The sequence below is a fragment of the Vipera berus genome, assembly GCF_964194415.1.
Source record: "Vipera berus genome assembly, chromosome: Z".
NCBI lineage: Eukaryota > Metazoa > Chordata > Lepidosauria > Squamata > Viperidae > Vipera > Vipera berus.
The window spans coordinates 24,310,187-24,331,410 of NC_138205.1; the positions used below are offsets into that span (position 1 = coordinate 24,310,187).

General features: G+C 40.8%; 1 pseudogene across 1 annotated transcript; it reads right to left on the reverse strand.

Annotated features, from left to right (window-relative positions):
- Nucleotides 1–1,430: 1,430 nt before the first annotated feature.
- LOC308678718 (olfactory receptor 5V1-like) lies at nt 1,431–2,368 on the reverse strand (annotated as a pseudogene). Its single transcript has one exon. The product of its transcript is annotated as an olfactory receptor 5V1-like (transcript).
- Between the last annotated feature and the right edge of the window lie 18,856 nt (nt 2,369–21,224).

The following is a 21,224-nucleotide window of genomic DNA, read 5'->3' on the forward strand; positions in this document are numbered from 1 at the left end:
GTATGAATTCTTCTTTTTTTGTCTTCTTAAATTTCTGGCCAAGAAATTTCTACCACAAAACAATAAGCAAATGAAGAAAAATTAGAGGAGATTTCTGCCTAACAATTGAATAATAAAATAGTCAAAGGACTAAAACTGAATAGCACACCAATAAATCAGTGACAGCAATACAGTTATATAAATAAAAAGTTAGCAAATTGACTAGTATCAAGTATGTTATCTTTCTACAGGTAGTAATTGATGCAAATAAATGGCTCTCCCAACATCATTCTCACATACCGTTTGATCTCAATGTTTTGTAAATGTTCCTATGTATTTACTAAAATATAAAGGAGAGAGCAAAGTTTTAGTCATTTGTCTCTCCTACAGATACCTCAGTAAATCCAAGTGAACTTTAAAATGTTTTTTTAAATTTTTAACTCCAATTTTAATTTATTCTATTGGGGCTGTTAATTTAATTCTTTTTAACTTTTGTATTGTTGTATTTTATTGTTGTTAGCCGCCCTGAGTCCTTCGGGAGATAGGGCGGCATATAAGTCCCAAAAATAAATAAATAAATAAATAAATAAATAAATAAATAAATAAATAAATAAATAAATAAATAAATAAATAAATAAATAAATAAATAAATAAATAAATAAATAAATAAATAAATACTGTATGCACTTGAGATTAGCACATGTGCAATTACAGTTGGGATTTTAGATACTGCTATTCCTTGAGTATGCAAAAAGAAGAAAAGGAAGATTGCATCAGGCAAAAACAACAGACTTTTTTTTTAAAAAAAGAAATTACACAAAAATTTGTAATTGAACAACATGAACATGGTCATAGCAACATTAAAATGTCCTATTTTAGATAGGACAAAACTTTTTCTTTTTTCTTTTGTAATTACTTTGTGACTTGGTTAAAATATATAAGTAAATTTCTTGGTGTAATATTTCATTATTATACATATACAAAAATAATGTTTAAAATTGTTATTGCCTATTTCTATTGAAACCAATTACTCTATTTTCCACAGAAATATCATTCAAATACATTTTCTGCTTATCTGGGCATGAAGGAGTTGAATAGGAATATATTCATAAACATTTCAATCTCAATAGTTTCTCATTGTAATTGTGACTGAGTTCATTTTAGTATGGGGAGATTAATGGATTTTTGTCAAACTCCATTACTTATGTTGAATTAATGCATTTTAAATGAACTACTGTACATAGCATAACATTGCCCTAAATAGTGGAGAAAGAATTTATGTGAGGTAACTGGAAATATTTGGATAAGGCAAGTTACTATTCCCATTCACCCTACAAGGAAAACAACATACCCACAAAGGTGTGAAATTAGTTCCTTTAGTATTTATAGTGCATCATTTTCTTTACATTAATTATTTTTTGTGATTTTGTATGGATCTTTAAAACCTTGAACTATGACCTGTTCTTTCCAATAGCATTCCAAAGGGCCCCCTGCACTTTCTTGTTTTGGAAGGTATAGATCAAGGGATTGAGAAGAGGTGTAACAATGGAATAGAACACAGAAATAAGGGATCTTCTTCTATAGACCCAGAAGATGGTGGTCATATATAGGTGTAGATGATGGTACCATAAAAGATACTCACTACGGCCAGATGTGATCCACAGGTAGAAAAAGCCTTGAACCTATCATGAACAGTACAGATTTTGAGCACAGAAGACACAATGAGAACATAAGAAAGGTTAGACCAAATGGCAGAATGATAACACACCCTGAAACAGTGAAGGTCACCATCTGACTGATGAAGATATCAGAACAAGATAAATGAAGTAAGGGAGGTATGTCACAAAAGAAGTGGTTGATTTCATTGGAGTGGCAGAAATTCAGGGAAAAGACTGCCGCTGTATTAACAATAGAATTAAAATGGCCAATAGTCCAGGAAGCTGCTAACAAACGTAGACATACTGCTTTATTGATGAGCAGTGTGTAGTGCAATGGGTGACAAATAGCTACATAGCGATCATATGCCATGGTTGAAAGAAGTACACATTCTGTGCCCCCTAAAGTAACAAAGAAATACATTTGGAATGCACATCCTAGGTAAGAGATGCTCTTGTCCACTGACAAAAGATTCCACAGCATTTTGGGGAGTGTAGTGGAAATGTAGCAGATCTCCACAAAAGAGAGATTGCCAAGTAGGAAGTACATAGGAGTTTGGAGACACTGATCAATTCTGGTCAATATAATGATGGTTAGATTCCCAGCTAAAGTTAACAAATAGAGAAACAGACTTATGACAAAGAGTCTGATTATTTTGGTCAATAGAGAAATCCACCAAGAGAAATTCTGTGACACTTGTCTGGTTTTGATTTTTTGTTGTCTTGATGTCCATTTTTAATCAGGTTATTGCAGCTTCTTGGGCATGAAGAGTTCTCAGGTATTTTATCATCCAATACTGGTACTTCCCAAAACTGCCATTGGTAAAAAAGAGTCTATCAGTCCATGGTGAACTTGTAAATCAGTCTAAATTAATGTATTTGCTTCTTGTCATCAGAGTAACTTGATATATAGGCAGCAGCTCTAGATCAGGATCCTTGGTATCCTTGGTAAGTTAGAAAAAGGTGGAATAGACAACATCACCACCAGATGGATCTCTAGTTTGCTGGCAAACCATACTCATTGAGTAGTCCTCAATGGCATTACATCCACATCGAGAGAAGTAAGCAGTAGGGTAGCAGAAGGTTCCATCTTAGGCCCAGTACTCTTCAATATCTTCATAAATGATTTAAACGAGGGAATTGAAGGGGAACTCATCAAATCTGCAGATGACACCAATTTGGCAGGAGTAGCCAACAGCACAGAAGACAAACTCAGGATCCAAAAAGATCTCGACAGACTTGAACAGTGGACCCTGTCCAACAAAATGAGTTTCAATGTGGAGAAAAGCAAAGTTTTACATTTAGGCAGGAAAATTCAAAGGTACAAGTACAGACTGGGTAAAACCTGGCTTAAAAACAGTAATTGTGAGAGGGACCTTGACAATGAGCCAGCAGTGTGCAACAGCAGCAAAAAAGCTAATACAATCCTGGGTTGTATAAACAGAGGAATAGAATCAAGATCATACAAAGTATTAATACCGCTTTATAAAACCCTAGTAAGACCACACCTGGAAAACTGCAGCCAATTTTTGTCACCATATCATAAATTGAGAGTTTGGAAAAAATTCAGAGAACAGCAGCTAAGACGATCAAAGGCCTGGTGACTAAAACATATGAAGAATGGCTGCAGAACTTGGGTCTGGCTACTCTAAAGAAAAGAAGAAATGGGGGAGACATGATAGCAGTATTCCAGGACTTGAGGGGCTGCCACAAAGTAGAGGGGGGTCATGTTATTCACCAAAGCACCAGGACAAGAAACAATAGTTGGAAACCGATCAAAGAGAAAAGCAACTTGGAATTAAGGAGAAACTACTTGACAGTGAGGACAATTAATCAGCGGAATAGATTGCCTCCAGAAATTGTGTGTGCTCCGTCACTGGAGATTTTTAAGAAGAGGCTAGACAGTCACTTGTCTGAGATGGTATAGGTTCTCCTGCTTGAGCAGGGGGCTGGACTAGAAGACCTCCAAGGTCTCTTCCAGCTCTATATTCTGTTCTGTTCTGTTCTGTTCTATTCTATTCTATTCTATTCTATTCTATTCTATTCTATTCTATTCTATTCTATTCTATTCTATTCTATTCTATTCTATTCTATTCTATTCTATTCTATTCTATTCTATTCTAAATAAATAAAACAATTGGCCATTGGCCATTGGCCAATTTCTACTGGAGTATTGAAACCTCCTACTTTTGGGGGATTCTGACCAAGAATGATGGATTTTAAACAGATCAAGGAAGTCATGCACAGACATTTAGCAAAACCAAGTAGACCTTAGCTAAAACAGGGATTGGGAGAAAGTATCAATTTCAGTTCCTTTCAATTTTTCATTTTTGTGAATATTTCTATAACATGTCATTGAAGTAAATGTTAGTATAATCAAATATATAGTAAATAAACAAAGAGTAATAAAACTGACTCCCAAAATAATATGCTGAAGAAATAACTCTTCTAGTAAAAGAGTCAGAAACTTTGTTTTGGTCATTAACTAATAAAAATACATTCTATAAAGAAACAAAGCAAAATTATGCCTATTTAGAGGCTCAGTGTCTTTTGGATCACTATTTTTGAAGAAGGTTTGAAGTTATTTGCTAATGTTAGAAGGTTCATTCCATTAGGATTGATATAATTTTATCTAGTAGGTAAAGATTAAGAGATTAGACTCAAGTTTACTCACTTCTGCTTCCTGTCAAAATATAGCATTTAGAACAAAGATGAATAACCCTGAATGATAGTTCATAGATATTTTGTTTGAATCATTTCTAAGGTGATCATGCTGCTAAATGGTCCCAATTGAATCCCATACAGCAGTTGTCTTCAGGCTTCAGCTTACAAACAACTTAACTGCAGCGGGAATAAACTGTGTTCCTCTGAAAAGTAATAATGCTCAATGCTCAAGTTTCAATATTTATATTTTGAAATTTTGGGGTATCCTAGTCTTGGTGTAATTTATTATTAGTTCCTTCTCAATAGAGCAATATGTAAGTGATCAATACAACAATATGTAAGTGATCTATAGAAGTTAGTGATAGAATTACTGCATCATAGACATATTATAATATATTGACATGTTTTGAAGCTAAATAAGGATGATGAAGAGTTAATTAAATGTGGGACTAATAAGTTTATATAGGAGTTGAGTACAACAGAAGCCAATAAACATCCCTCTCATATTCCCCTATTTATGAGTATTGAAGAAAATACCTGGTGGCATGTCCTTGATTGCTGCACCTGATCTTTAATTGAATATTCTTATGTATTTTAATGAGCAGTGGATTAGACAATTGACAATTGTGCTTTTCAAATTAATGCTACAGTTTATTTCTAGATACTGTACTAAAAGCTGAGCTAAGTCAATAAATGCTGTATAAAAAAAACTATAATGGTTTGTGAGAATATTTTTCTATTAGATGTTGTAGTATCAGGTCTAGTAATAGGAAAACAGTGCCTATCTACTGCCATCCTCCTTTTCTCTTGAAATTGAGGAACTGCCAGCAGATTCTTCTAGAATCTGTGTCTCAGCCAGAGAGATATGGAATATTAAATGTATAATTATAAAAATGTACAATTTTCCCCTCTCAGTTTATTCTAAAAGGGCAATCTTCTAGAATACTTCCAGTAGGAGAATGAACATGTTATCATGGTCAAATCAGTTATGATGAGATGAACAGGATCCTCCTATCCTTAGGATCACAAGAATCAAAAACTAAGACTGCTCTAAAAAATATTGTGCAGGTTCTTGGAAATTTGGAATAGCAGATCCAACTAGAGAAGATTTGAAAAGGTCAGTGAGGTTTGACATCTAGTGGACTGTTCTGCTTCTGTTCTGCCTACCAAAATTACAGTTCATGTTAACATTTTGAAAGAGTTTTGGGGACATGAAAATGAAAAATAATGTCGAAAGAATCAAAACTGAAAAGTAAATATCTTTTTAATATCTTCAATGATTAAACTTTCAGGTTGATGAGGTTGGATGATATAATAATATAGAAAACAGATCTTCAATAATGCTTAAGTAAGAATGAAGATAAAATAACTTACTGGCAATACTGTATATCCCATAGAATACAGCCTGAGTTACTTCTAAGTAGAGATGTCAGAACTGCCCTGTAATTTATTACATACTAGGAATACGGTTTCAGGATGTTAACCTGCTTTCATTTATCATACTATCATTCCTACATCACCAAGAACTTCACTTTATTTGCACTCCTATTGAAATTCTATTATATCTACACTTATGCTCTGGTTATTTTAAAAGTCAGTTTTCCCAGAGGGTTAAAGGTAAAGGTAAAGGTTCCCCCGCATATGCGTGCTAGTCGTTTCCAACTCTAGGGGCTGGTGCTCATCTCCGTTTCAAAGCCGAAGAGGACGTCTCTGTGGTCATTACCTTGGGAAAAACAATTATTATCACTTTTCCTTAGTAAAAACAAGAAAACAGATAATTGTCTATATTCATGGCTTTGAAAATAACTGCACTAACAAAGCGGTTGTAATGTTTGCAAACTTGACAGCAGCAACCAAACAGAGCTTATATAAAGACATTAATATACACAAAGTTGCTAGATGAATAAACATAAACTAGAATGTGCACAATTTAAGCTGAGGTTAATGATCTTCTTCAGCTTTGTAGCATTGATCTGAGATTACCATGGCTGTATTTTATTTCCAGGCAACTGACATGAGAACAAAGTATTAATAGATGTTTCTGTTAAGATATTTAAAATTTAATAGCTGGAGCTGTGAAGAGTTGGATAATGAGTAAGAACACACAGTTATAGCTAATTGGTTGAAGAGACCTGACCACTGCATGAGGCAACCTGAGCTGTGATTGGTTGCTGTGAGTGAAAAGAGGGAGTTTCCTTATTTCCCATCTTTTTACCTCTGTGTGCCCTGTGTGTTCTCTGTCATTTACCTCATTATGTTCCTGCTGTGTTGATTTACCTGATGATGCTCCTGTTTGCTTATCTTATTTACTGTAAATATTTATATAAAACTGCAAGTTCATGTCAGTGTCTCTGACTCCATTTGGACACTGGCTGTGCAGTTGCCTGACAGTTTCTCATACTCAGAGAGATAGCATCAGCATGACATCATAAAAGTTAGTTTGTGGTATCCATGCCAATAGCTTCATCACAAGTCTAGCTGAGGAAACAGTTCAGGATCCCATCAGAGTGAATCAAGATTTAGACTGAAAGCAATCGTTTTATGCTGTGGTTCTAGATATAAAACAGAGTGATCCAGAATGCTGGTAAAGCCAGGGGTTATATTAATAGATCCCACGTGTCCTTACTTAATTCCTATATTTTAGAAATATAGTGGGTAAAAGTTTTGGAGACAAAGAGGAATAAAAACCATAATCATAATTTTATTGACTAAATTCTAATTATTTAAAAATTTGATTTTCTAATAAAATTTGGATTAAATTAGAAGGAAATCCTGTTCAAATCAATAACATGATATGACATTATTTCAGTTAGATGCAATTTTCAATTGTCCATAATTTAATATATTGCACATTTTTGTGAGGATCGTCAGTTATGATGTTCCTTGAAAAATATATTGTTTTTTATTAAAGAAGTTGTATATCCAAGCCTCAAATTATACCATTTTGTATAATTTTGGCTAGAACTGAATTTTGAATGACTGCCTTTAATAAAAACTCTCCTTCTTGGGGGCATCTACAACTATCCCTTAGAAGGCCAGATCCTAAAGCTAAAACTCAAATACTTTGGCCACCTAATGAGAAGGAAGGACTCACTGGAGAAGAGCCTAATGCTGGGAAAGATTGAGGGCAAGAGAAGAAGGGGACGACAGAGAATGAGGTGGCTGGATGGAGTCACTGAAGCAGTAGGTGTGAGCCTTAATGGACTCCATAAGAGGGTAGAGGACAGGAAGGCCTGGAGGAACGTTGTCCATACAGTCGCGATGGGTCGGACACGACTTCGCAGCTAGCAACAACAACAACTATCCCATTTTACACCTTTAGTTAGTTAGACTGATTTGAGATAAAAATAAAAAGATTTTAATTAGTTCTTCTTGATTTAAAATTATAATTTCTAAAAATCTGATTGTGATCCTTTTTTCTGATCCTCAATTAATATTAGATGGCTATTTAGATTTCAGTTTGGTTCTGTGTAATCTATCAGTATAATGAATATTGGAAATATTTTTTTATTTATTGTTAGAATTTTATGATATCTATGTCACACATCTCACCAGGATACACAAACCCAGTGCATGTGTGAATATCAGAAGAGAGATTATTAGGTGTGTATCCAAAGGACACACTGTAAATTATAAGGAGGATGGCGTTGGTGGAGAGCTGTTAGCAATGGAATATGAAACAGAACATGGCTTAAGTCCAAATAAGAAAGTATGCTTAAACATATCAGATAGGCATCTCTGAATTTATATAAGAAAGGGAAGAGCTAAGGCATAACAAGACTTATAAGAATCTATTACTATAGTTCATTTCACTGCAACTAGTTTTAGACTTCTGTGGAGCTTGATACTTTGTCTTCTCTACACTGTAGTTAACAACTTTAGGCTCCTAGTTCTCAATGATTTCAATTTACCTTACTAGTAACATGAAGTCTAAGAGCTCAACAGTTCCTGGCAGCATCCACACAGAAAACTGGTTGTTCACATATTTGAATCCCACCACTGGCTATGCCTGATACTCCAACAAATGCAGGTAACTGTAGTTTAGATCTTATTTTTGTCTTAGAGCAGTTGTGAAGTGTTCACATGATGATGATAACTTTATTGTCACTTTGAATGTACACCAATCGGCATACATCAAAATGAAATTTTGTTGCATACAGCTCTCAAAGGGTCACCACCTCCGATATATACTCCTTGTTTGGGGCCCGCTCAAATTTCACATTGTCCATTTTAGTCTCTAGGGAGTGAACGATGGCAAACAGGACAGATGGAAATGGGGCTCCATGTGGATTAGCCCTCAAGTTAGCTTGTATTCTGACAACCTCGCCTTCTTTCCTTTTTCTGATCCTGACTCTTCCACCCTTTCCTTAAAGAGGCCTTGCTTCTTTTCACCCCTGGAGCACGCTGCTGCCGCCACCACCAACTCCTCCAAAAGCCTCTCTCTCTTCCTCTGGGCCTGCCGGCAGCCTCATCCAGTTCCTTCACTCCATAAGCTCCAGGTCCTCTCCTCCTCTGCCTCCTCTGGAAACAGCCCTGATTTGCAATAGAATCCATCACTGGGCCAGCAGTCAGATCTTGTTGCTTAGTTCCACCATGTTGCTCAAATACATTAAAATCTTCCTGATCATGTGGCCTATAGCCCTTACTATCCCTCCCAAAACTATTCGCCTTCAAGAGCCAATGCAGCCGCAGCCATTCCAGGTGCCGCCATCTTAGAACATGGTGGAGGATATTAATATCATTTTGTTGCTATAGATAGATCACTCCTCAATGACCTCCTTCTTATTGGGGGTGACCTTCTGCTCACAATGAAATGGTGTCTACTTGATCAGATTATACTAAGGGACTGTTAACCTCAGTAAGGTTTCTGTGAGAAATTGAGGTTTTCCCTGAAGATCCGGTCAGCAATCCAGACTCAATATTAACCACATCTATGATAGGGTACATGGTTCATGCTTTGCCATATTGTTGCTCTATAGACTGTCCCTGTGTGTCTTGGTTTTCTGAAAAGCTTTGGGAGATGAAGCACCAAAGGGATGCTTAGATTAGTATCTCAGTGAGATACTGACAGAGTTGGACTCCAACTTGGTAACTTTGGTTAAGATACCTGGAGCTTGGTTTTTATGGAGTTATTTGGGATGAAATTGAGTTGATTTCTTGGAAATAGTTATATTACTTAGGTGATGGGTATGTGACTGCTTTACTTTCTCTCAACTGTCTAGAAAAAGATTGAAATGGTGCATTAGCCCTTTTTAAAACTATGGGTAAAGCTAAATTGGTGAAGTAAAGCAAAAATAGTAATTAAAAATTGCTTTGTGATTGCATATTCACAACTTTCTATATGTTGGGTAAAATGACAGACTTTGGATAAATTTTCAGAATGTTAATTATAATCACAGATACCTTGTACCTCATTGTGCCCAGTTTTTCTTAATATAACAAATTAAATATGAATAATTTAGTAATATAATTCACCATAAAATTCATTATAATTCTGGAGAAAGAATCATAAGATTTCATAATGAAAATGAGGACAAAATTGGTATCTTTTTAAAAAATCTGCAGATTTCTTTGTGTTCATTCCAGTAGTAATGTCTGATAAAGCTGTAATGGCATTGAAAATATAGAAATATGCTCAATCCTGAATGATGTCAACAATCAGCGAGATTCTATCCACCTGTACATTTTCTTAATAATATAGGTGAGTTATATGCTTGGCAATGAAGTTGAAGAATTATATCAGCCTCCACCAAAACTTTCGTCTTATATACCAATTGCGCCCCTTTTTGGACCGAGATGCCCTACGTACAGTCACCCACGCACTCGTTACCTCCCGTATTGATTACTGTAATGCTCTCTACATGGGGCTGCCCTTGAAGACCACCCGGAGGCTTCAGCTGGTGCAGAATGCAGCTGCACGGGTTGTGATGGGAGCTCCCCGATACTCCCATATTACACCCCTCCTGCGTGAGCTGCATTGGCTACCAGTTGCCCTCCGGGTGAGATTTAAGGTGCTGGTACTTACCTTTAAAGCCCTACATGGCTTAGGTCCGGGATACTTGCAGGACCATCTGCTGCCGGGAACAAATTCCCATCGTCCAGTACGCTCACACAGAGAAGGCCTCCTCAGGGTACCGTCAGCTAGGCAATGGCGGCTGGCGACCCCCAGGGGGAGGGCCTTCTCTGTGGGAGCGCCAGCCCTATGGAATCAGCTCCCCCCTGAGCTTCGGATGGCCCAAAACCTCCAATCCTTTCGCCGCAGCCTCAAAACACTCCTGTTCCACCAGGCTGACCTAGACTGACAGGCATTTTAATTAATTTATATTTAGTATTTTTAATTTATTTTTTAAATTCTCTAATTTTAATTTATTGCACAGATGTTCTCAATTTTATTTCTATCTTGATTTCTGTACTTATTATATGTTTTGCTGTTAGCCGCCCTGAGTCCTTCGGGAGATAGGGCGGGATATAAATCCCATCAATAAATAAATAAAAATAAATATACAAATATATGTTTTAGCATTTCCTCATTATTCTATTTTGGATTGATTGCTTGAGGTTGTGTTTTACTAGTTTCAGGTATGGTTCAGTATAAATAATGACAAGAGTCCAGGTATTTGTCTTGATAAGGTTTTAGGTGTTTATTCAGCTGAATAAAGATGACCCCTGCTAAGGAAGAGAGAACCCTAAAATATTTTGACACTCATATTTGTATGTTTTCTACATTGTCCATTTCTCCACTCAGAAGCACTGGCACATTCCACACACACTCCAAGCTGGCACACTCTAGATAAGATAAAGAAGTACAAAAATAGTGATCCACCCCCCTTGGAGGTCTTCCAAGTACATCAAGTGTTATCTCAGGGACATTAGGTGATTTCCAAGGAATTTTCCATGACCTTGAAGGCCTGCAAAGACACTGATGACATAACCACATATGCTTACTCAAGACTGTCAATAGAAACATTAGATTCCTGGTCAATAGTTGAGGTCATTCTACATGAATCTCATAATGTTTAGAAGGTCTTGGTGGATGTTCCTAGTCCTAGGTCTTAGAAGATGATCACTTAAACAAGAGCTAGCAATGTGCAGTAGCAGTTAAACAAATCCTTGGTTGTATAAACAGAGACATAGAATCAAAATCACCTGAAGTATTAGTACCACTTTAAAAATGCTTAGTAAGAGTACAGCTGGAATACTGCATCCAGTTTTGGTCACCACATTACAAAAAAAGGCTTTGGAAAAAGTGCAAAGAAGAGCAATCAAGATGATTAAGACCTTGGAGACTAAAACATGTGAAGAATGGTGTATGGGCAGTCTAGAGAAAAGAAGGACTATGTCAGGACCCACCCCAATCCACATCTTAGGAAATAAGAACTCTGGGATTCCATTCGGGGGGAAGACTCCCTCTCCATGGGGCTTCCCTCTTCTCTTGCTTTGTCGCCAGACATTGTATTTGTTGCAAAGTCCCCCGGTAAGGTTTTCCCTTCCAGGTTGACTCTTATAGCAGATCCCGTCTACTGTCAGGACCCACCCCCATCCACATCTTAGGAAATAAGAACTCTTGGAGCCAGGGTTGTCCAAAAGGAAAAAGTTTACTAGGATGAGATCGGTTGTGGCAATACAAGACGGGATCTAACAGAGTTACATTTCAATCCTATATAAAGCATTCCCATTTCAGCCCCCTCCACTCATCCATTTGGTCAGGCTCACATCATTTACTTAGGTGTCAGGCCGTTTCGTGGGAAAGGGAACTCTCCTTGTGTTTTGTTTTTGCTTCTTCCTTTCAGTTGGAAATGGAGATGCAACCCAGATCTCTCTCTCCCCTGTTCCCCCCAGATCAAAAGCTTCCCTGGTCTTCGAAAACAGCCTACTGCAATCTGAATAACCATCCTCTCCCCCCCCCCCCCCGGAGAGATGGCAGAATCCCCAGAATAAGCACAATATTCTAACCATACATTTATGAAATGTGATATAAATGGATTCTGACAGACTAGTGGTGACATGATAGCAGTATTCCAGTATTTGAGGGTCTGCCACAAAAGAGTGAAGTGGAAAAAAAGAGACTATTGCTAACATATTTGCAATGAAAATGTGTGGATGAACCTTGGGGAATAAAAGGAAGAGATGCTGCCTAGAAAACAATCAGACAAGACAGGCAGAGCCTCTACTGGTTTAATGGTCAAAGAAAGAAATTTAGAAAGAACTCACCCCAATATATTAAGCAGTTAAAAGGAGTGGCAGAAAGTTTGTACTTTCAGACTTGCAAGTTCCTGTTAATGTAACTTTTAAAGTAGAATTAATTCATCGTAATATTTCCTCTCTGGTTTATCTGGGATGTTTGACAACACCCCATACTGCAGGGACTTAGAACTCAACTTCCCCACATAACCAACTGGAACCTACCATAGATAAAAGAGAACCATTGAAAATAACCCCCTTTCTCTAAACCCCCAGAATCAATCCACAAGAAAACCATTGTTAAAAGTATCAAACACTACTGAGAAATGCAGGAGAGCCAGGACACGTGTACTATCTGGCCTCCACACATCATCCACATGTATGACCAGTGCTTTTTTTGTAAAAGAAAAAGGTGCCGGAACTCACACATATCATACATCCCACCTTGCCTACCCTACAAGGTTCCATCCAAAAAAGATGCCGGAACTCCATTCTGAGCATTCTATGACCAAAATTTTCTCAGTGCTTTTAACAGAGACTGAACCCTGACTGAAAAGGATCATGACAATCCATGTCATTTAAGGCCTTCTAAAGCTAACACTAGTACTAGTAGCGCCAGAAAGAATGAAGCGACTGGGCCAAAGCCGAAAGGACGCTCAGCTGTGGATATGTCTGGTGGTGAAAGGAAAGTCCGATGCTGTAAAGATTTTTTCTCCATAGGAACCTGGAATGTAAGATCCATGAATCAAGGAAAGCTGGACGTGGTCAAACAAGAGATGACAAGACTAAACATCGACATCTTAGGTATCAGTGAACTAAAATGGACAGGAATGGGTGAATTTAATTCAGATGACCATCAGGTATACAACTGCGGGCAAGAATCCCTCAGAAGAAATGGAGTAGCCTTCATAGTCAATAAAAAAGTAGGAAAAGCAATACTAGGATACAATCCTCAAAATGACAGAATGATCTCAGTTCGAATCCAAGGCAAACCATTCAATATCACAGTAGTCCAAGTCTATGCCCCAACCACCAGTGCTGAAGAGGATGAAATTGACCGGTTCTATGAATCTCTACAGCACCTTATAGAACTAACACCCAAAAATGATGTCCTTATCATCATGGGGGATTGGAATGCTAAAGTAGGAAGCCAAAAGATAACTGGAATAACAGGCAAGTTTGGCCTTGGAGTACAAAATGAAGCAGGGCACAGGCTGATAGAATTTTGTCAAGAGAATATGATGGTCATAGCAAACACTCTTTTCCAACAACCCAAGAGACGGCTTTACACATGGACATCACCAGATGGTCAACACAGAAATCAGATTGACTATATGCTCTGCAGCCAAAGATGGAGAAGCTCTATACAGTCAGTAAAAACAAGACCAGGAGCTGACTGTGGCTCAGACCATGAGCTTCTTGTTGCAAAGTTTAGACTTAAATTAAAGAAAGTAGGGAAAAGCGCTAGGCCAGTCAGGTATGAATTAAATCATATCCCTGTTGAATATACAGTAGAGGTGACAAATAGATTTAAGGAATTAGATCTGATAGACAGAGTGCCTGAAGAACTATGGACAGAGGTTCGCAACATTGTACAACAGGTAGCAACCAAAACCATCCCAAAGAAAAAGAAATGCAAGAAAGCAAAATGGCTGTCAGAGGAAGCTTTGCAAATAGCTGAGGAAAGGAGGGAAGTGAAAGGCAAGGGAGAAAAAGAAAGATATGCCCAATTAAATGCAGAATTCCAAAGAATAGCTAGAAGAGATAAGGATGTCTTCTTAAATGAACAATGCAAAGAAATAGAAGAAAACAATAGAATAGGGAGGACCAGAGATCTTTTCAAGAAAATTGGAGAGATGAAAGGAACGTTTAATGCAAAAATGGGCATGATAAAGGACCAAAATGGCAGGGACCTAACAGAGGCAGAAGAGATTAAGAAGAGGTGGCAAAATTTGTATTATATATGTAAACAGTTAATATACATCAATTAGCAAGTTATTCCGGCTAGGGAAACATTCTGACAGGAGAACACGCGGGAACTTTGACAGCTGTCAAAGTTCCCCTCACGGCGCAGGCGCAACCACTGACAGCTCGCGGCTGTCAAAACACCGGACCATGCGGAAGCCTGAGCTGTCAAAGTGCAAACGACGCGGATTGGTCCGGATAGACGCGGCGCCAAAATGAACACTCCTGATTGGCCCTCGCTGACAGCTGCCGGCTATAAAAGCCGGACAAGTTATTCTACTGTTTGCTTTTGCTCTAAATAAACCTTTAGTAACTAGCCTGTCGTCCCGAGTGGTCCTTCGGCTACTTCACTGGCGACGAGGATGGGATCGCTCCGGAGCTAAGTCACGGCCGAGGAAGAGAGTTCCCGGCAAGAGCTGTCACTGGAAGTTTTAACTTCCATAGGAGCGACCCAGGACCGGACGACATGGCAAACTTCGGGCGTGTGAGGGAATTCGATACCCGCCATCCCGAGAGATGGCAATCACACCTAGGCCAGGTCGAGGGATTCCTCCTCGTCAGTAAAATCACTGACGACAGAGCAAAAGCCGCCGCCCTACTATACATCAGCGGACCTCCAGTGTACAATGCTGCCGTGGGCCTGTTCAGCCCGGTGCCCATCACAGAGGTCTCCTACGCGGACCTGGTGGACCAGCTGAACAAGTACTATATGCCGGCTCGCTCAGAACTGTACTGGCGGGTCCAATTCGCCCAGAAGAAACAGCGTCCAGATGAGCCCGCCAATGAGTTCATCGCTGGGGTCAGACACGCCGCGCGGAACTGCTGTTTCCCCGACCTGGAGGACCGCATCAGAGACCAGGTGGTGATCAGGTTGAGGGACGAGAGGCTGCAGAAGAAGCTGACATCCAAGCCCGACATGAGCCTGGCAGAGCTGACCAGAGAAATCATGGCCTACGAGCACAACCACAAGAAGAAGCCGACTACCACGACCCCAGAGAGCCCAGCGACCGTCTTCCAAGAAAGCGCCACCCTCAGCGACAGCGAAGAGTCGGTGGATTTCACCGACGGAGAAGCCCTGCAGCGCAGAATGGAACGCAGGCAACCAAGGAGAGGCGACACTTCGGACCGCCGAAGGTCCAGGAACCCCCCTCCGCCACCGCCGCGTTACGAGCAACGGGCCACCTGCGCCAGCTGCGGGGGCAACCATGCCCGAGGGAGCTGCCGGTTTAGAAACGCTAAGTGCCACAATTGCGGGAAGACCGGCCACATCAAACCGGTGTGCCGCAGCAAGGGCCGTGACAACATCAATGATTTGGAGGCAAACTCCCCAGGTAGGCCAGCTACTCAGGCCAGCAGAGAAAAACCGCTAGGGGCCCTGGTAGGAACAATTGACAGGGTAAACAGCCTAAGCTCAAAGGTTAAGATCAGGGTAAGAATTCAGGGGGTGCCCTGCCTCATGGAAGTGGATTCAGGGTCAGCAGTCTCCTTAATTTCGTTAAAAACTTATCAGGAGATCTGTCAACAAGGCAAGGAAAAAATTCCTCTGAGGCAAACCCAGGTCCACCTAGCAGACTTCCAGAAAACCCCCATTCCTCTGGAAGGGAGGGCTAAGGTTGTCGTGCAGTACAAAGGGTTCAAGGGTCCCTTAGAAGTCCTAGTTACGCCAGGAAACCGCACCAACTTGATAGGGTTAAACTGGTTCGGCCCGCTAGGAATCGCCATAACGGGGGTAAATGCAATTCAATCACCCAGCCTAGAAGCCGTTTGCAACAAGTATGCAGACGTCTTCGATGGCACGTTAGGGAAATACACCGGTCCCCCCATCTCCTTACAGTTAAACCCAGCAATCCAACCCATAAAGATAAGAGCTAGGAGAGTACCCTTTGCTCTTAAAGAAAAAATAGAAAACGAACTCGATCGCCTCATAGGTCTCGGGGTGCTCGAACCAACGGAAGGGGGAAGCTGGGAGACCCCTATAGTCACCCCTATTAAACCTAACGGGGAAGTGAGATTATGTGCGGACTATAAAGCGACCCTGAACCTAGCTCTCAGCCCCCACGCTTACCCGGTGCCAGCGGTAAGGGACATATTCGCTTCCATCCGCTCTGGCGCCATTTTCGCCAAACTTGATCTCACGCAGGCGTATTTGCAACTGCCTGTCACTAATGACACCGCGGAAGCCCAGACAATTGTCACCCACCGCGGTGCCTTTAAAGTGAAAAGGCTCCAATTCGGCATATCGGCTGCCCCGGGTATTTTTCAGGGTATCATGGAGAAAACCCTGAAAGGAATACCCGGGGTCTGCCCCTATTTCGACGATGTTCTCATCGCCGGAGAAAACGAAGCAAACTTAGCTGACAGGCTGTCAGCTGTGCTAAGCCGGCTCAGAGAAGCCGGCCTCAAACTTAAACGGGAAAAGTGCTCTATTGGAGTCACATCCACAGAATTCCTAGGGTACAAAATAGACGGCCAAGGCATCCACCCCACCACAGAAAAACTAAGGGCTATTCAAACAGCACCAAGCCCAAGGAATAAACAAGAGCTCCAAGCTTTTTTAGGATTATTAAACTTTTACCATGCATTCCTTCCCCATAAAGCCACTATCGCTGAGCCTCTGCATAGGCTCCTGGACAAGGGAACTGTTTGGTCCTGGACCAAAATACATGAGAATAGTTTCCAATCATTAAAAAAGATTATCTGTCACAGCTCAACAATCACCCTTTTCAGAGAAGACACCCCAATATGCATCGCTTGCGATGCCTCTCCCTATGGAATTGGGGCAGTGTTAAGTCATTTATTCAAGGATGGTACACAAAGACCCATAGCCTTTTATTCACGCACTCTGTCTAAAGCAGAAAGGAATTATGCACAAATAGACAGAGAAGCCCTAGCAATAGTCGCAGGGGTTAAAAAATTTCATGACTACCTTTATGGGAGGCCCTTTACTATATTTACAGATCACAAACCCCTTCTGGGCATATTCACGTGGAATAAAACTACACCACAGATTCTCTCACCGAGAATACTACGGTGGTCCACATTCTTATCGGCCTATTCCTATCAGTTAATACATAAACCGGGGAAGGAATTAGGACACGCAGACTGCCTCAGCAGACTGCCCATTCAAAGCAAGGACTCAGACCCAGCCCCAGCTGGACTGATTCTAGCAATCTCTCAACTTCCAGATTGCCCCCTGTCTGCAAACATTATAGCCAACAATTCAGCTAAAGACAAAATACTTAGCAGAATCCTCAAATGGGCCACAACAGGGTGGCCAGCACAAAACCCACACCCCCAATTCCAGCCATATTTTAGCAGGAAAAATGAAATATCTACTCATAGGGGATGCCTGCTGTGGGGGAATCGGGTCATAATACCAGAGAAGAACATAAACCAAACATTACACATTTTACATGAAGGACATCCAGGCATTGTCAAGATGAAAGCTATGGCCAGAAGTTATGTCTGGTGGCCTGGCATAGATAAAGAGATAGAAAGATATGTGGGAGGGTGCTACACCTGTCAAGAGACCCGAAACGAGCCACCCCAAGCACCAATTCACAAATGGGAAACTACAAGGAACCCATGGTCACGTATACATTTAGATTTCGCAGGACCTATCCAGGGGCAAAGTTTCCTAATTGTAGTGGACAGCTATTCTAAATGGCTAGAAGTCACTCCCCTTAGAAAAACAATGTCAGGAGCCACTATACAAGCCTTAAGGAAAATATTCGCCACACATGGCCTTCCAGACACCATAGTTTCAGACAATGGACCTCAATTCACCTCTCGTGAATTTCAGATGTTCGCTATGAAGAATTGTATTAGGCTGGTCACGTCTGCGCCGTTCCACCCATCATCGAACGGGATGGCTGAAATTATGGTGCGGTTCGCAAAAGAAGCTTTGAAAAAATTCGCAAAGGGGAACTGGCAGCGGCGTCTCAGCCAGTTCCTTATGTCACAACACGCAACTCCATGCACAACAACGGGCAAATCACCGGCGGAACTGAGATGGGGGAGGAGGCTGATAACGCGGCTCGACAGACTGCATCCTGACACATACCCGGAAGAAAAAGAGCACCCCTACCCAAACCGCACACTCAAACCAGGGCAATTGATATGGGCACGGTCATATACGGATAAAAACAAATGGGTCCAGGGGACAGTACTAAAACAAATGGGACCCATTTCCTACCTAATAGCCACACAAACTCACGGCAACATACGCCGCCATATCGACCAACTCAGACCCAGACACCCACCACACAACTCAGAACACCAACCAAAGGAACTCGATCTACAATCCCCCCCAGAAATACTACCTATACCAAACCAAGAAGAAGAACAGCAAGGAAACGAACTACCAGAACCAGACAATCCCCCACTTCCTCGCCGTTCCAACAGGAACCGAAGAGCCCCCGCCTACCTAAAGGACTACCAGTGGGCAGGTTCCGCCAACCAAGGGGGAGCGAACACTCCAGGGGAGGGGTAAGGGGTGTATTATATATGTAAACAGTTAATATACATCAATTAGCAAGTTATTCCGGCTAGGGAAACATTCTGACAGGAGAACACGCGGGAACTTTGACAGCTGTCAAAGTTCCCCTCACGGCGCAGGCGCAACCACTGACAGCTCGCGGCTGTCAAAACACCGGACCATGCGGAAGCCTGAGCTGTCAAAGTGCAAACGACGCGGATTGGTCCGGATAGATGCAGCGCCAAAATGAACACTCCTGATTGGCCCTCGCTGACAGCTGCCGGCTATAAAAGCCGGACAAGTTATTCTACTGTTCGCTTTTGCTCTAAATAAACCTTTAGTAACTAGCCTGTCGTCCCGAGTGGTCCTTCGGCTACTTCAAAATTACACAGAAGAACTATACAAGAATGAGCTTAACGTCCCTGATAATCACAATGAGGTGGTCACTGACCTCGAGCCAGACATCCTAGAATGTGAAGTGAAGTGGGCCTTAGAAAAGCTGAGCAACAACAAAGGTAGTGGAGGTGACAGTATTCCAGCTGAGCTATTCAAAATCTTAAAAGACGATGCAGTAAAAGTGCTACACTCAATTTGCCAGCAAATTTGGAAAACTCAGCAGTGGCCACAGGATTGGAAAAGATCAGTTTACATTCCAATTCCAAAGAAAGGCAGTGCCAAAGAATGTTCAAACTATCGCACCATTGCACTCATTTCTCATGCTAGTAAAGTTATGCTTAAAATTCTACAAGCTAGACTCCAGCAGTATGTGGATCGAGAACTACCAGAAGTACAGGCAGGATTTCGAAGAGGCAGAGGAACAAGAGATCAAATTGCTAACATACGCTGGATCATGGAGAAAGCTAGGGAGTTCCAGAAAAACATCTACTTCTGCATCATTGTATGCTAAAGCATTTGATTGTGTGGATCATAACAAACTGTGGCAAGTTCTTAAAGAGATGGGAGTACCAGACCATCTTATTTGTCTCTTGAGAAACCTATATGCAGGTCAAGAAGCAACAGTGAGAACTGGACACAGAACCACTGATTGGTTCAAAATTGGGAAAGGAGTCCGGCAAGGCTGTATACTTTCGCCTTGCCTATTTAACTTATATGCAGAGCACATCATGAGAAAGGCAGGGCTAGATGAATCAAAATTTGGAATTAAGATTGCCGGAAGAAACATCAACAACCTAAGATATGCAGATGATACCACTCTAATGGCAGAAAGTGAAGAGGAACTAAAGAGCCTCTTGTTGCAAGTGAAGAAGGAGAGTGCAAAACTTGGGTTGAAACTAAACATTAAGAAAACCAAGATCATGGCATCTGGCCCTCTCAATTCCTGGCAAATAGATGGGGAAGAAATGGAGGTAGTGACAGATTTTATTTTCCTGGGCTCCAAGATCACTGCAGATGGGGACTGTAGCCAAGAAATTAAAAGACGCTTGCTCCTTGGGAGGAAAGCCATGGCAAATCTAGACAGCACACTAAAAAGCAGAGACATCACCCTGTCAACAAAAGTGCGTATAGTCAAGGCGATGGTCTTCCCCATTGCAATGTATGGTAGTGAAAGCTGGACCATAAGAAAGGCTGAGCGCCAAAGAATTGAAGCCTTTGAACTATGGTGCTGGAGAAGACTCCTGTGAGTTCCTTGGACTGCAAGGCGATCAAACCGGTCAGTCCTAGAGGAGATCAACCCTGACTGCTCTTTAGAAGGCCAGATCCTGAAGCTAAAACTCAAATACTTTGGCCACCTAATGAGAAGGAAGGATTCACTGGAGAAGAGCCTAATGCTGGGAAAGATTGAGGGCAATAGAAGAAGGGGATGACAGAATGAGGTGGCTGGATGGAGTCACTGAAGCAGTAGGTGTGAGCTTAAATGGACTCCAGAAGATGGTAGAGGACAGGAAGGCCTGGAGGAACATTGTCCATAGGGTTACGATGGGTCGGACACGACTTTGCAACTAACAACAACAACAACAACAACAAAGCTAACACTACCCACCCACTTGTTAACCTCTAAAACAGGGAAGTTGGAGATCACACATTGCCTAATAAAGTTTTATTTATTTTATTTATTTATTTTTATTTTTATTCCATTTATATCCCGCCCTTCTCCGAAGACTCAGGGCGGCTTACAAGCTTAGCAGTATCTAGGAATGGCCTCCTAAGAAAAGGATATACCACTGCCTTCTTCAAAGTAGTAGTAGCACCACCCTCTCCCATAATGAGGCAGTATGCTATTTCTGGAGAGGGTTAACTAAACTAACTTTTTTTTTAAAAAGTTGATTAATAATTAAAAGAAA